Here is a 17,817-nt window from a genome sequence, read left to right as displayed (position 1 = left end):
AATGAGCCCTTGAAATGGTCAATATGACAGTGAGGGAAAGACTGGGATTCACAACTCAATCAAGACTTTCAGAATGACTAACAATTCCAGATGCACAACCCAGCATCTGGGGAAGAGGTCTGATGTTCAGACCAAAGGGGTAAGCAGTTCCTGCCCTTCTGGAAAAACTGGGCTCTTGAAGGCATCTATAGCTGAACAAGCTACCTGTTACTTCTGGAAAAACATGTCCTGCATTCTTCAGGTCAATCTCTAACTGTGTAACTTAAGCCAAATTAAAACATCCCTATGACTTAAAAACAACCTAGAAAATGGAAACGAAGGCTCAGAGTGCTGTTAGGAGTTTTCATTCATGTCGCTACACCTGTATAAAATCATCGATTGAAAACCTGCAATAAGTTATGATGATCTAGAGAGCAAATCCACAGTCCCCTAAGCCCACCAGCATGTCGTCATGCTGAGCTGTTCGTGGATACAGCATGGCGCACGCTGGTGTCATCGAGGTGAGCCAGGCTTTGTGTGCTCACCAACGCTTTTTCAGAGCCCTGCTTTACATCATCCTCTACAATCACACGCAAGCGGCTCTTTGTCAAGGTAACAGTACATGTCTGGAATCAAGAACAACGCCTGCAAGGGGGGAGAACGGGAGGTGCTAAATCAGCGCACAGACATCATGCTGATGTCCCTTACCTCTCCCTTATCCCTGTGTTCCGACCAGCGTAAGGGATCAGCCAGAGCACAATCAGCTCTACTGATGTGAAAGGCAGGAATGGCCAAAATTCCACTCAAACTTGGACCAAGAGCAAGACACTAAAAGCACAAGTAAGTGTAAATCCTGGCATGGGCATGGTTTGCATTTCACTGGGCCACTTCCATCTATTCCACCTCTCTGGACTTGCCTTATTGTTTTCCTGTAGTGGCGAAACAGGAGATCATAAATACAGAGGCCAATAACTAATCAACAGCTTCAATCCATAATTCATATTACCAAACAGTTTGCATTGTGACTTCTACTTATTTATGTTTTAAGCAGAATTGCATGAGACTCCAGCCTGTACTTAATAAGCTGAGCAGTGTTAAGTGTTTTGGTTTGTTGTTGTTTTTTTAATCTTGAATTCACTTCTCAGGGGCACAGAGATGTTTCACACATACATATGTACACACTGCTGTTTCAATCACTTTCATGGTGTCTACAGGGAAATGACACCACAGATATTTTGTATTGGAACATTAAAACTGCCTTTGCCTACAAATTCCTGTTTCCTTTTACTGTGAAAGAACGCTACAGTTGTACCCTCACATGAACAGGGAGTGGGCAGAGATTCAGAAATACATATCCAAATGCTGTATTTATGTGAAACTTTATCCTAGCACAAGCAAGGTCACGGACTAGCAGAGAAACCTCTCGTTCAGGAACCTCTTCAGTGCCACTGAGCAGTTTGTCACTCAGAACTGCCCAGGAAAACACTCTGTTCCACTCCCTACATACACTAAGAGACCACAAATTTTTCGGATAGGTTTTCAGTTAGAGAAGCCAGCTGCTCACCACTCCTACCACACACGACTCAGCATCTCCCCTGGTAAAGCACCTCTGCAAGTCCAGCATTGGAACCCCCAGAATGAGACGAGCGTTCCCGTGGTGGGAGCCCTGACTGCACAGCTGTCATGGTGGGACAGGCTCCAGACCACAGAGTCCCTGTGTGTCCCACACACTCAAGGCGCCCGAGGTTTCTGTACCTCGCTGATAATGCTCTTCTGTGGCTCCTGTCAGATTAGACTCAGGGAAAGAAATCTTTTCTGCTAGACAGCTAAATGAGGTCTTGTAACAGCAGCTCAAGCTCCTCATCTCCACACTCTAGACACAAGAGGGTTCAATAAAGCACTCCTGTCAATAAATTGTAATACTTATGAAACAGAAAAGCCAGTTTCACATACAAGTATTATCATTTGATTATGCCGCTGCCACCTTCTCAGTAGTACGTGCCATCCAAAGGTCCTTTAGCAAATGTAAATTGATGTATTTTATTAAAAGCGAGTAACACAGTCTTATCTGCCTGTAAGACCCCCAAGGAGACCTCAGTAGTCATGAAGTTTAATCTCTCAGTGGACAGCAGAGGTATTTATCAAGAGATAAGCTAGCCCAGACATGACACCACTTGAGCAGTGATCCATCTTACAAGCTGGGACGCATTATCTGCATTTTAATTGAGCATCAGGACAGATGGAGAAGGGCATGCTGAAAACAAATACAAATGTATACATGCACACAGGTTTTTGTTGAAAAATTTTAAGAAATGCAAACTGAGGCTTTTTTAAAAAAAAAAAAAAGTCAGGACATTTTTGCTTAATGAACCAGTATGTAAAATACCACATTTTTGGTTGACTTTGTAACGCAATTTTTGTCTCTTTTGGCATTATCTATTTAACCTTTTCAGTATCATACAACCACATAAGCCAAATTAAAAAAAAAAAAAAGGCATCTATCCCAAGAAACAGATACATAGACATACACTGTACTGCCAGGAAACAAAACTGTCAAGTAAAGACAGCTACACTAGCACTCAGACTCTAGGCCAGCGGCACCAGGAGCTGCCTCTGGTGTTACAGGCAACACACCTCAGGGTTGGGAGACTGCAGAGAGGTTTTGCAGAGGCTATGATGCCTTCCATTCACCTACCATCACTCATGCCAACAAACTATCCTGCGTGTTGATTTATGTACTAACTCCTCCAGGCAGTAAACATTCGTTGCACGAACCAAACAGTCAAACTGGTACACATGAAGCCCCATCACGTGCGATGACATTAATACTTCGTACTTGAAATATCCCGCCTCACTCTGCCGAACCTTAAGGTTCATTTTTACCTTTCTCTCAGATACATTATAAGACCATCAAATGGAATATTTTTTTTTTCATTGAGCATACTGGCTTTAAGTAATTTTTGCTATAATAAACGTGGAGCTCATTAGTGGGAAATTATCTGGAAATTATGCTTTCATAGATTTCAGCAAGAATTAAAAGATTAAATGTGAAAAGTGAAAATTATCATATGTATCTGAAGTTTTACCAAGGCAGAATAAGCATTTTGACATCAGACCATTTTGCCTGGAAAAAATACTGGAAAAATTAAATTTTCAGTAACTGTACCTACTACACAGGTACTGCTGTACACTGGTCTGCTTCCCCACGTGCACGTCCACATCCTGAAATTCTAAAAAAATGCTCTTTCTGTCAATTTCACACTGTTTTAAAAGTAGCAGCAAGATTACATTACTCAAAAATAATGGTGCTTAAGATACAAGAAAGGCCAACAGCGCTGAGTAAGAGCGGACTTGTACTCAGTTAAGTGCCAAGCACTTATCAGCTCACAAGCGATCACAAGCGAAAATGACTTTGCGGGGTCTCTCCCCAGCCTCTGGTGTACCTGCATCAGAGACTGCGCTATGGTTCAGACCTGTGAGCAGCTCCAGAGACCGCAGCGGATGTTGCTGATAGGGATTAAAGGTATTGGCAGAATGGGATAGAGGAAGGAATTTTGCCCAGTGCTTCATAACCCCTCCGTTTGGTGCACACGTTAGCCACAAAGGTTGCACATGACTGCTTTACATGCTAACTCCATCCAAAAGAATAAACAAAAAAAGAAGTGTTCCCAGCACCTTCTGATAATTCAGCAATAAAAAGCACCATTTTTCTGCTGTCTTTTCTGAGGTAAAGACCCAATCTCTCTCTCTTAAAAAAGAAAAAAGTGAATTATTCTTTGCCTTCCTTCTTCCCTCCCCTCTAGCATGTGAGTTTATAGCCCTGGGCAATAATTAAAGAACCCTCATTTACATATTTATGATGTCTCAAAAATGGAGAATGTGTTTTTTTAAAGGAGCAGATGTATCGACCTGTTAGACACTTTTCTTAACCCTAAACATACTGAATCTTATTTCTTAAACGATTACTACAACCCCCCCTTCAATAACGACAAGAGAATGAAATTATCTAGTAGTTAAGAGAATTTCAGAAGCTTCTGCTACGCTCTGTGTTGGTTGAAAGTTCAAGTCAGGAGTTTGCCCAGGAAGCAGCGCCTGTACGTGGTGCGGGGGCTGCGGCCCCAGCCGCACCTGGGGATGAACACCCTGCCAGGTGGCCTTTGGGGAATTGGGGCTGCCGTAATTAACAAGATCTAACTTGGAGCCACTTCGAACCACTCGAGAGAAGAAGGACATGAAAAAGAGACACAGGAAAAAAACCTTACAGTCGAGAAACTCCTTTTTTAACATTGTTGAGTAGGTGAGAGGCAAAGAAGAAAACTGTTTCCTAAGCAGGAATTTACCAATAGCAGTAGAAGAGAAGTTGGTTAATACCGTTTATTCAATCAGCTAAAACTAATACTCATAATTTCCCACGTCTCCAGTGTGCTGAGGGCTATACACGAGGGCAGACAACTTTTATATAACCAGTGATTTTGATCACGCGACAAGCCAAGCCAGAGGGAGGGCAGCAGAGGCGGGTGCTGGCGAACGACGCCGGGAGGCCGCAGCCGCAAGCGCAGAGCTGCCGCCTGCGGGGCGCGAACCCCAATCCCCGGCCGCGCAGCTCGCTCCCCGCCGCGCCGCCAGGGGGCGCCGCAGGGCCGCGCCACAGCCCGTCCGACCCGTATCAACAACCACCTTTATCAAATCAACAGCCAGACCCCACAGACCCGCGGGCAGAGCTCGCAGTGCAAAGGTACGATGCGGCTCAGCACGTATGCGTTCACGCAGGCACAAATGCACACGCGTGTGTCCTCACACAGTAGTGAAGGGTCTTCAAGTCTGCTTTTCAGTAACAGAATTTTCAAAGATGCTATTGAGGATTATTTTTCTCTCAAGAATAAAGCTGAAAACAAGTTAAAATGGTTGTCATAGAAAGGTATTACTTTACCCTGCTAGATCTAATACTTGGAACAACAAAAAAAGAAAATAAAAAAAAAAAAAAAGAAACCACAAAATCCCACACCACCACCAAACCTCTAAAATGTTAGGTGAAAGGTCATTTTAATCATTAAACACTTGAAAAGGAAGTCGTTTTAATAAAGCTTTATTTACCATAAGCTGCTAAATAGCTACTGCTGTTGGCTTTGAGCTATTAAAAAGGGCCAGATGCGAGACAAAGCAGCATTTGTTATGCTGGGTGAGGAAGAATAGATATTTGTGCTGTGCTGCTTTCCATTGTTGCTCTACAAATGTGCGGTAATCCCCAGAAGACTTTCTATCATCTTTGACTGCGAGGAGGGGAAAGCGAGCGTGTGTGTGCGCTGCCGGCACGCACAGCGCAGCGAGGCGGGAGCGGGTTCTTGTAATTTATGGTGGCTGGAGCTGCAAGGGCTGGCGGTTTTGTCAGCGCTCAGGAAGCTGTTTCCGTAGCTTGGGTACATTTTTATATACAGAGCCTATTATTAATATATGCAGGCATGAACAGCTAGCTGGATACACACAAAAGCAAACCCACACACGCTTTTGAGAAAAGCTGGCACGACAGCTTGCATAAGCAAGGCTGCTGGACTCCTCGGGGAGGAGGAGCGGCGGCGTGCTCAGGTTGTTCCATCATGAAGCACACCTGCAGCCTGGCTACAAAAACAAAGGTGTGGGGCTGGAAGCACACACAGGGCACTGCCATGCGGCCTATGCTTAAAGTATAGACATAAAGCAAAAGCGAAAAACAAACAAACCACCAAACACAAACAAAAATACACAAGAGTGGGATTGCAGGGATGTAAAAATACCACGTCTAGCTAAGGAGAGTGTTCCTCCAAGCCTGGACAAGCCAGTCACCAACCAGCATTAACCGTACCACACATGAACCACCACAGCCCTCACCCCCAGCCCGCTGGCTGAAATCACTGATTTCCTCAGACCGAGAGCAGCATCTGCAGATCCCAGTTTCGGGTAATTGCCATGCTGCGTTGCTTATATTACAAGGTTGGTTTCCCTGCATTCCACCCAGCTCCTAGTGTCACCAGCTCTGTCCGCTTGTTATCTTTAGGGAGAGCAAGGAGGGAAAAGGACACTGCAGTTTAAAACAGCAAGAGGTAATAACACAAAATTAAAGGCAAAAGTGCGTAGAAGTGTGCTCCTGGGGAGCCAGGGCTGACAGACCTGCTGTAGTGCTCTCAGAGGCTTTGCACACTCCAATATAGACAGATCTGCTAGAACAAACATTGACAGTTCCACAGCACAATCCACTGATCCAGTGGTTTATTAAATGTGCTGTAGCTTGCAGGTAAGAAATGCTAATCCTCATTGGGACAGCTACAAGCAAATGAGCCATCCCTAAAAGCTTACAGCGTTGCACTCAAATCATTTCACAACCAGCATCCCTCATCGCTCATACAACAATGCTGTGAAAATACCCTCCCTGATAAATTGCAAATTCCTAAACCAAGACAGAACCTAGCATTCTTCCCACCTTTCAGGCGCAGCGGGAGGACTGCAGAGGCAGCCAGGTGAGTGTAAGAACCAAAAAGGATTTGCACTCTGGCATGTGATGCTTGCTTATTTACCTAATGAAAGCTCGTTTCTTTTGGAGGTTCTGTGGTAAGACGTAAAGCATTTGTTCAAAATACTTTGTGTTTGCCTACCAAATACTGAGATATGCATGATGTCTTGCTAACATCATCCGGTTTAGGTGCATTCTAGGGGATGAGCCTATAGACTTGCTACAAAGAATGTGTATGAGTGGTAAACTTTTTCCTGCTCTCACTAGACGTTTATCAACTGCTAAAGAAAGCCAGCTGGTCTGGACATATTCATCTAAGTCATTTACTTAAAACCTGAAAAGATGAGCTACAGAAGACAAGTTAATATAAGCACTTTCTAAAGGTGCAGAGGAAATGTTAACAACCCAACTGATCTGTACAAAGATGGTCTCAGAAGCAGGAGAAAACACAGAGGGATGGCACTAGCAGCAAATATTTTAACAATTTAACAATAACCTATGGAAAGTGAAAATGCTATTTTGAGTTTGCTGTGCTCTGATAAACATCTCTCTTGAACCAGACAGCCTGCTATGTAACAGAGGTCAAAACCCCATGGGCCAGCCCAAAGAAACGCCCCAGCAAGAAAAATCTCAAGCCCTATGCGAATGAGAAATAAGAACGATTTGCATTCTGACACTGAATGCCCTCTTACTTATCTGATGAAACTAGGCATGATTTTGGAAGTTGAACTGTAGCATTTGAAGGAAACTGTCTGCTGATTTCTTCTTGTGATACTGCATCATCACAACTCATACTCCTCATCACTGGGTGGCAACAGAAAGAACATAACAATTCCCCATCCCCAAATTATATTGCACTCAATAAAGGAACGAGGGTAGAGCTGGACTCCTTTTTGTTGTTTGTTTTCCCCAGGAGGTCTAGCTTTGTAAAGAAGGCAAAATAGATGGTAACTTCTATTCATGGTCTATAAACATAAGATATATTCACCTTTTCTTTCATCCTATGTGAACTAAGAAACAGCTCCCAAGACCAATGATTCCTGGTAAGCCAGCAGGGAATGCATCACTCCTTTGGAGAAAATCACTCAGGGAGACAAGGGAGAGGAGAACGAAAGCAGCATTGCCTCAATTAGCAAAGTCTCTAGAGAACAGAGCAACTGAACAGCGACTTTGGAACACAGGCTCTAATAACTGATATCTGCCGTTTTCCTGGTCTGTTCTGGTGAAATTTAAGTAAAGATCTACCCAAGTTCCCAGACCAGAAGCAATATAAATTCCAGGAGGAGTAGCAAAACCTGTAAAGGCTAAATATAGCTGAAGAAAAAAGGTAGAAATTGATGGCTGTGAGTTTTTGTAGCCAGAGAAACAGAGTAGTCACTGGCAGCCAAACTGTATTTTCTGCACTTCTTTCAGCGGCTTCCCAAACATGGCTGCTCTCAAACTCTAATAGCGTTATGACAATTTAGTGCTGGTGGGGTGCCATTTCTTTAAAACAGTTTAAACTAAAGATATTGGACATCTAACACAACAATACAGTTTTGGTGAGATCTATAGTCTCTTTTATAATCTTCATTTGAAGAGAGCTGATTGGATATCCATCCATATTAATCCTTCTGGACACAAACAGAACACATCAAAACCCAAGGTATTTGGGTTTATTGAATTGTCCTGCAAACAAACACCTTACATTTCAAGTCACCAACAAATCCTAAATTATAAGAAACCTTGCTGACAGTCTGGGTAAAATGATCCAGGACTGGACAAGCAAAACAAGTGACTGTGGATCCCTCAAGGAAAACTTTTTTGTACATCCACAATGAAACATCCACAACGACATCCTATAGTTGATTTTGAAAACAATGTAATTTAAAAACTGCAATGCCTTCATTCCAATAAAGTCAAGGCTGCACACATCCCTACTATGTGACTTTCTATAATGTAGTCATTGCTTATCCTGTTCTCTAAGTGCCCACAATTCCAGTAAGGTGGAAATTCTTCTAGACACCTGGATCACAAAACACTGCAGGAGCTTTTACACAGCAAAGTCTGCTGCCTTCGTGAAACATTTTAACTGAAACACCCGAGATCATCTGCACTGCTCCATCCTGTTTTCTCACTATCTTATCACTTGAAAGAACTTTTATATCTAGAAACTGCTCTTTGAGAATTGCCAGTGTCCCAGACCTACTTCACAGGCAAGTAAAGAGAATTTTACAGTTGCCATGAAACAAGTTTAATTTTAACAAGAATCTTAACAGACACTTCAGTTCTCCAAGATCTGATGAACTGAATGGCTGAAGATCTGTCACCTGCTCAGTTCGCAAGGCTCCGGCGACAATCAGGAAGAGAGTTCAGCAGTATTTCTTCCGCGAGCACCCATCTCTGTTAGCTATACCCCACTAGGGCTCTCACCCTCATGTAACAGCGTGAACAAAGCTGCAATGGCATTTGGCAGAATACAACACAGATATCAAGCAGGTGTTTCAGAATCCTCTTAAGGACCAGAAAGCAGCAACTATACAAATGCCAACCTGGGCCTGAACGAGAGCTACTGTGATGGCAAAAACTAGGAATCAATGTTGTATCCCGTTAGAAGAGGAAGGCACAGTTCCCAGTATCACCACGGCTATTTTGTCCGGAAGGTGCCAGAAGCAAGTCTGACAACTTATGAGTGACAACTGTCCTACAAACTAGAGCAGACAGACTTCCCATTTTTACTACAGACCATGCAAACAGAAACAGTATTGCTAATGAATTATTTACAGTGCAGTCCATAAATTAAGACATCTAGACTGTCTTGTGTTTTTCATAGCACTGTCATTATTCTGAAGTATCTGCCCAGGAGCTTTTCCCATAACCGCAGGGCCAAGTCAGGCCCGTGAGCAGGGACTTGAGCTCTTCTCCTGACGAACCACCAGCAAACACTTCCCTTCTTCAGCTCCTTTGGCTTTCCAATTACATCAAGAGCTCCTCAGGGTAGATGTTATCTCTAATAAATACAAAGAAAGTGCTTAACAGTCACAGTTCAGTCTGGGGCTACCACTTGCTAGTATAATATAAACAATGAAAAGTGATATAATATTTAATGTATGTACCGCTATGTGTTAACACCTAATACCGCCCTTCCTGCAGTTTCAAGATAAAATTTCAAAGGTTCAGCCAGACTTCCAAATATAGAATTAAATTAACCTGATGAACATACACTGTACAACCAGACGACATCAGGATAAAAGCAGTTTAAGTTCAGATGACATTTTATTTTCTTCCACTCATGTCCTTCCTTTCTAATTTTTTGTTTAAATGGTTATCACGACACAGTGTAACAGGCCTCAAAAAGCCACACGCTTTTCTTCTTTGTTCCCAACAGCAACACCACAGACTCCGGAGGTCAGCTTTATTGCCTTCGAGTTTTTCTGAAGCCCTGCCTGATTAGATGCACTCCGGACCGACTTTCATTCTGATCAAACGTGACGTGCTGGCAACACGCGTGCAAAGCCTTCAGCAGGCAGGAGGAGGTGAAACGTCTTATTTAAAACAGTGCACAGCTCCCCCCAGAAGGGAACAAGTACCCCCTTTGAAAATGTATGTGCCTAAAAGTGGCTGTACTTCGAACACAGACCGATACGCCACATTTTCACTCTGATGAGCTCAAGGAGAGTCACGTTGTTGTGACACTTTCAAACACTACAGAGAATAAAACTGTTCTATCCAAGTTCTCAACCTTTACTGTTGATTTTTGTCATCCTTGAGTGGCTGCATTTTGGCACCTTTTTTTCCCCGAGTAACTGGGGTTCACTAAATCTGAAATTTTGCGCGATATCTTGTGAAAGATGATAGCTGCCTGCTATGCCATATTACAGGATTAAAAAGGTTCCTGCCTATTGCACAGCTGATCCCAGCAGGGATAGAAAAGGGCAGGCTGGCACAAAACAGGCCGTTGCTGCAGGAGCAGCCCCTTCACTCCTCTCCCATCTGGGACAAGGGAACTGATTCAGACACTTACTACCAGACATGAGAGATTTGGGGTTTGGTTTGGTTTTTTGTTTGTTTGTTTTCTCATTTTGCTTCTCTTGACATAAATCAAGCCATGAAGAAGTTATGTAGTAAACAGCAGCTCTTCCTTACCAACAAAGAAACATTTCACTAACTTGCACTGCTCCAAATTAAGGACTTATTTGAGCCGTCCTTTCCTATCTTTCCATAGGCCTGAAACTGAGCCTGGCTCCACTGTCATTTCTAAAACATTCAGATGCTCCCAGTCCTGGATAGGGATATGTCTGGTCTCCTACATTTCCATGCTGTCTATCAGTTGGTTGAGTTAGGCAGCTGTAGTTCTTCCCTTTAAGATGATTGTGGTATTCAAAAAGACAGATAGTAAACCGCTAAATAATGCAGCATTCTGTCTTCTACCTCCACACTTCTCAGTTTATGATGTCACTTTTCTGACTGTACAAATCTTAAGAAGCAGGCAAACACCTACACAGATGTCTTCTACCAACAGCTGACTTCTCGGCTATTGGCAAACAGCAAAGCAGCAACAATTAAGCAAGTCCTTAAGTTAGCTGCAGGCAAATACTTTTGAAAGAAAAAGTCTAAGACAAAACGACTCATCAAGTTCTCTACAGGTTGGCACAAATACTGGAGATGTACAGGAAAATGGGCTATCTATAATACAAGACACAACAAAATACAATCTCCTATGAATTACCAAGGGAAGAAAGCGTGACTTTTTAGTTCTTTACTACTACTCCTCTTTAGAAGGATATGAACTATTTTACAACCTTCTCTTTTTCTTACCAGCTCAAATGAGGAGGCATTACTGCAATACTAGGTGTTATGACCATCTGTACAGAAGGACAAATCAGGGCACAAACCCTTTCTTGACTCCGGTAGGTTTTGTTCAGAAAGGAAGCCGCATGCACAAGCAGTAAGTAACCCACATTATGCAGAGACAGAACCATAACCTGAAGAATTTGGACCCTGAACCTGCCCAGAAAAATGCAAACAGATGTGGATTGAAAGTCATTTGTATTAGCAAGTGAGGCAGAGGAAAAAAAATAACAACAAAAAACCAATATCAACAAAAAACCCCACCACAAAACACACAAACTCTGCCACGAAGTTTGTAGAGTGTAATTTTAATCACATTCCTTTGCAATCATTAGAGCATTATCAAGATCTTTGTAAGATTTTTAGTAAAAAGATCAGTGTTTATTAATCACCCACCCAAATTTGATCTTTAGCTTATTAACAATAAAGAAACAAATAAATGGAAACTCTAAAAATGTCAGTTCTGTAACTATAAACATACTATGCATGCATTCCTTGTAAGATTGATTCAGTCCCTGAATATATCCCGTGATATCAGTCACAAGTCTGTGGACCCTGGCTGTACAGAATGATGACTTTATACCACCTGCAAGTCTCATAAATCCATTGTACAAGCTGACTGTTTTCAAGATTCTTCCCATTTTGCTTTCCATGCGAACGGACCCAGTTTGCACATGAATTTGTTTTTACTGCCTTCAATGGGCCTGAAAAATATTAAGGGGAAGCGTATGACATCATATATCAATGTTGTGACTTATTTCCACTGCTGAACAACAAGATCATATACTCAAAAATGGTAAGCAGGAAGGTTTTTCACTCAAAAGCTGACTGAAGTCTAGGGAATCAATGTTGCTCTTTACTATAGTTTTGACAGTCTGGTTTCTTCCGTAGCAGAGATGCATTTTGGGAGTCTGGTTGCATGTTCTCTAGAATAGAGTTGTCCAAGGTGACAACACAGGCAGTTTTGAACCTTTGACGTAAGCACCAGACAGTGTTCTAACACCTAAGCCTCTGCTTCCTCACCTATCATAAGAACATCATGGTAGAAAAACCTATAGGTTGTCCTGTTTCTAGCCAACGTGAAGAATAGAGATTCATTCTCTAAAATGGTTTAAAACCAATTTAGGTACCCGTTTCCTGGGATGAGACTCATTCATTTTCAAGTCTCTCAAGTACCGCTAAGGACGTAAGTCAGTTTATTGCTGCCACTTATTCAGACTCAGTTTATCGGGGTCACCATCTTCACTTTCCCCCTTGTTTTCAACTCTGTTTAGAGACTTGTTTAATGCTAGAAAGGACTGGTTTATATTACCTGCAACTCATGTTTGTTTAGACCTCAGTATCATAACGCAGGTGCCTTAATACATCACACCTGTTCTAGAGTGCAGAATTACTAATGGTCTGCTTAGGAACCGCAATGTCATTATACAGTTGGGGGAAGAAAACCTCGGATGGGTCTAAGAGGCAAAGTCCCCAAGAGCTTCCTGACTGACTTGTGAAAAATAATTCACCAGCATATTTTTTTTAAATAAGCCTCTTTCCTTGTGAAAACCACCTGAGTTTCTATTTATAAGGTTTTAATTAAATTAACACACACAAACACATACATACGGCCATGCACAGATACAACAGGATGAAATGCTAGGGAAGAAACAATTTATACACACAAACACAGGTAAGCACTTTCTTGCAAGATTGAAATACAAATCCTAAGCGTTACGGAACACAGGAGAAAAGTTTGCACAAATTATATTTAGCAGATTTGTTCCAGAAATGGGGATTTTGTTCCGCAGAATGTGCCTTTAGCCTCTGTTTTTATCAATCATTGCATGTACATTTCGTATCACATTGCCATGCCCCTCCCTGCAATAAATTGAAATTTTAAATTAGCTTAAAATATTAATTTAACAAAACACATTCAAGACTTGAACAAGCAGTTTAACACTCAACAGAATAAAGCAGCATTTAGGAGCATGGATGAGCCGGTGGTCCCCGGCAGGTTCTGCGGAGCAGGTTCTGCCTCAGCCATCCCCCAGAACCACGCGGGGCACTGCGCAGGGGCGGCTGCTTCGGACGGGCACAGGCGAGGGAAATATCAAAGTTGGAAGGTCACATAAATTGCTAGACATGGAGACAAGATCTGTCAAGAAGACAAACTACCTAACAATTTTAACTTATTGGCTAGAGCTGTCCATGTCAGCATAACGTTAACATGTATTACAACCTCACCGCAAAAAAATCCACGTAGAGGGAAGAGGACTGCAGCAAAACCCCCTCCCTTATCTTCTGTTTAGACAGGAACTCATTCTAACAGAGGCTTAAAGAAATATCTCCTCTGATTATTTTCATCTGACTCCAGCATATTATCTATATTACAAGTGAGAGAAAAATTGTTAATATGTTGAAAACATTGCTGTCAATTCCTTTACAGTTACAGAGTTGATCATCACAAACACCTCTATCTTTGGACAACAGTGAATTTAAAAATTATTATTATTTATTTTTAAATAAACTTCTCTGAATAGTCACTCAAATATTTAAAATATATGGGCATTTGCTAGACCAGAAATTACCTTTTTAATATTTTAAATCATGTGCATTTTCCCCAGCTATTACAACTAAATCATAATTACAGAGCCGCGATTACTTCTCTACCAGATGCTGATGACCCTCTGTTTTTAATATAAAATCATCTCATTATTTCACTCCTGTTGAGACCACTGCAACCGTGAGGCCGCGTGATTTTCACTTGCCGTCTCACAGTTTCACTGCTTTGCAATTTACTGCTTTTGTCATCCCTCCCCTGGCCTTATTTAGATCAGCATTGGGCTTCTGGGGAGGCCCGCAAGTATTCATCAAGTTAGTAAGTGGGACGCTTCCCTGGGAGAGAGTATTAAGCTAAACCTCCAGGAATACTTTCAGGGAATCCTGATATTGTTAACCCCCAGGGTTTATGCCTGAAATGTGACATTTGAGATTAGCTCAGAAGCATCTGTTCGTAATGCCTAGAACTGAAACTCCAAGAACGTACCGCACATCATGTTCAGGAAAAGACACCTCTCATAAAGCTTCATTTCCCTACTGAGCCACTAAAGCAAAAATCTGATTATTAAAAAACTGACCTGTTTCTCGTATTAAGACCCACTAAGTGACACGCAAAACTCAAATGACAAAGCTCCCTGCAACTTCCATCAGGTTAGACTCCACTTACGGTGCACACCCAACTTCCACTCATGTCAATGTCAACTGACATGTCAATTTTCATAGCAATTAGCCTGTTGAGCAGCTGACCAACAACAAAAAACAAAGTCAGCAAACAGAAAACAAAATTTTTTGGATTTCTGATTCTTTGTTGCGGTGGTTTTCTGTTGGTTTTTGTTGTTGTTTTGTGTGGGGGGTTTTGTGTGTGTTTGTTTTTTTCTTTTTCTGAACACAATACAAGCAGAAGCCAATTCTGAAGGGTTTGTAAGGGCAGTCTATCTTTCCTCCCAGCTATTCAAGCAGGCAGAAGGTATTCATGAGTACTGCGAGATGCACGTAATTATGCCTGAATGATTATTTATCCGGAATGAAGAGCAACTGTGAAGCATCTATCACTCTTTGTTCCAGGTCAGAAGTTTCAGCTAGCCATTTAAACAGAAAAAATAGCATAATGTGGATGAAGCATCCAACAATATACTGAGCACCATGAACACTGAATACACAAATCAAAGTGTTGCAGACATGCAGAAGCTCTAAAGTTAGAACTGTTTGTCATTTATCGCTGAACACAAAGAATTCGGTTGGTTCTCAAAAGAGACATTAATAAAACATATTAATTCTTTTAAAAGATGCATTGTATGCTTAGGGTAGCCATTTCCTACTGATTGTGGTATGTATCCTGTTAATTTATTTTAAGCAGACACTAAGTAGGATATACACAACAGTAGATCAAGCCAACCAAGACTACGCTGGAGTATTGAATATCCTGCAATAGCATCTGATAGACTCGCAGGGTCCAGTTCCTGTATTCCATCACCTTCGGAAAGGTGCTGAGGGGCTGCAACACAGGGTACAGAGCTCCCCAGCCTGTGTCTGCTTCTACTTCTAGGCTGGTAGAGCGCAGCAACGAGTGACCTTGAGGGCAGCTGGTATCTACAACCCCTCCTGTGAATGCCACCTGGAGAAGATGGGGACTCATTTCATCTGGTTTTATTCCATACTAACATTCCTAACAACACACACACACACTCATCAGGGCTACCAGAATATGCATTAATGCTGTATGATATTTCAAGAAAATAAACTGTGAAGGCGCTTAAAAATGCTGATCACTTGGAAAAAAAATCCAAACCTTCAACATACTGTGGAAATACCACCAATTGTTGAACAACTGCTATAAAAAAAATAGTTTGTCTGAAATAACTGAACTTATGCCTCATTCTTCGTTGGTTCCGACAGCACAGCACAAATCCTCATCTTCCTTAAAAACCAACCAGCAGGACAAAGGACGGAGTTGGTTTGGCTAACTTGGTTTCACTGACTCGATGTGAACAAAGGACCATGGCAGAAAGCTGGAATTAATTCAAAGTAAAAGGCAGTTTGTTTTATCCTATCCTTCTACACAGCGAGACAAGAGGACTAACCGACTCCTAATCACAACCAGGACAGTTTAAAGCTAAACAACTGCTCATTTTTAAATATGTCATCTAAGAAAACAAAGAACGAGTTAGGCTTTAAACTTTTTCTTTCTTCAGGGAAAAGAAATAGCGAACGTATTTAAAATTAAACAGGACATTCACAATTAATCTGCTTTTTAATTAACTTACTCTGCTGCTCTAAGTGATTCTGCATTTACTTTCATTCTTTTGAAAATTCCAAAGTGCTACTTCTGACCTGTGATTTACTGTTGCCGTACATCTTTATAAGCAGTACTTTAGTTTAAGTGGCAGTTGCATATTAATTACAAAGTTAATTATGTGCTATGTAATCATGCTGTAATTCATTAGTTTACTCCGCAGTGTGAAAGGATAACGCTAAATGGAAGACCTGATGCAGAGTATTTTTGTAATTTACATTTTCACATCAAATATTCAAAATATTAACCAGAAAACATTGTCTGCACTTAAGGGAACCTAGGAAAACACTCATCGTGATTATACTAACAATTATGCTTAAACTTTTTCCTGCTTAAAAGAAGCTGTAGCAATTTTAGCAGGGTGAAATATTTTCTCTAAAACCGAGTGCACATCTAACTGCAGCTCGGACCAGGGCGAAGTATCAGAAATACTGAACAAGCTAAAGTAACCAAATTTCATACTTCTTGACATGACTCACCCTCAGGTGCTCTCTGCCTTCTGAAATCAGATTTCTTTAAGATGTTTCCGCTTGAAAACCTGAACACTCAGGCATTCAATAGCATAAACCACAGCCGAAGACGTGGGCTACAGGCTTTTATGATTCTTAATTACTCACACTTTGCATAAAGTACCTAGAGCCAGATAATTTACTGCTGGCTTCTGTCTGAAATGTGCAGGGAAATGCAATTCCTGTTTGTGTAGGTCTCGAAATAAGTCTGTTACTACAGATCTATGTTTCCCAACAGAAGTATTGAACACAAACGCAAATATTTATTTTTAAGATAATGATTTTTTTGGTGAAAAATGAACTAGGCATAAAGCTGTCTCTCTGTCCCACGTTTAATTATCCCTGGAACTATCCAGCTTACTCTGATCAATAGAAATACAAAACCTAATTTTTACGAAGATGCTCTTAGTCATGAAGAATTCTCAGCTTTCAAACTTGCCCCCTTCCCCACCCTTGGAAGTATTCCAACATTTAGTGCTTTTCATCAAGAATTGCTGAGTTTCAACACTGATTCTTCACAAGTCGTAATTTTTTTTCCTTCCACTACCTATCAGTGTGATGCAAAATGATGCTCTTTCTGTGATATTTAGAAATCAGAAGTAGTAATATCTCCTCCTAAAACTAACACCATAAAAGCAATGATAAAGTGCACTTTAAAACCCATGATAAAAAACAGCTCTACCACTTAAAATAAACATACAGATAGAAAAATCACCATGCGAAGTGTACGTTTTTTCAGCACATACTTGATTCTCAGCACATTGGAGCTATTTTCACTTACAAAACCAAAATTGAGTCGTATTTAACAACTGATAACTGAAGAAACAAAATAATCGAGACGTGTCACAGAGTTGTCCAATGTTGTGCAGTGTTTTCACTGCAGAATCTCCATTATTAGGCAGATTGCATCAACAAAAAGAAGCTCTGACTCTCCAAACGAACATCAATAGATTATCCCAATCCATGCCTGAGTTCGCAGTACCAACACAATTCTGTCTCATGGGCTTAGCAAGTTTTCCTTTGAAGTGATTTGGGAAAAATAAAGAATCCATATTTTTACAGGAGGCTTACGACAGTCAAACTACTAAGAGCTTTCCACACCTTAAAATTCTTAATGCTTTGTTGATAAAACATCATAGGGACCTTAAAATATAAATAAAATGCAAAGACAGTAATTA

General features: G+C 41.3%; 1 protein-coding gene across 8 annotated transcripts in view; it reads right to left on the bottom strand.

Annotated features, from left to right (window-relative positions):
* ZMIZ1 (zinc finger MIZ-type containing 1) overlaps positions 1–17,817 on the bottom strand; it is a 345,891-nt gene that overhangs the window by 157,757 nt on the left and 170,317 nt on the right. Inside the window, exon 4 of one of the 8 annotated variants that reach the window (XM_071811737.1) lies at positions 688–908. The exons of the other annotated variants lie outside the window; for them this stretch is intronic. The gene's annotated coding sequence lies outside the window, so the exon portion shown is untranslated. The remainder of the gene's footprint in view (positions 1–687; positions 909–17,817) is intronic. 8 annotated transcript variants of the gene reach the window in all.

This window comes from Patagioenas fasciata, chromosome 8, assembly GCF_037038585.1.
Source record: "Patagioenas fasciata isolate bPatFas1 chromosome 8, bPatFas1.hap1, whole genome shotgun sequence".
NCBI classification, from domain to species: domain Eukaryota; kingdom Metazoa; phylum Chordata; class Aves; order Columbiformes; family Columbidae; genus Patagioenas; species Patagioenas fasciata.
Note: the sequence above shows the minus strand (reverse complement) of the source record. Positions and strands in the feature narration are given on the sequence as shown.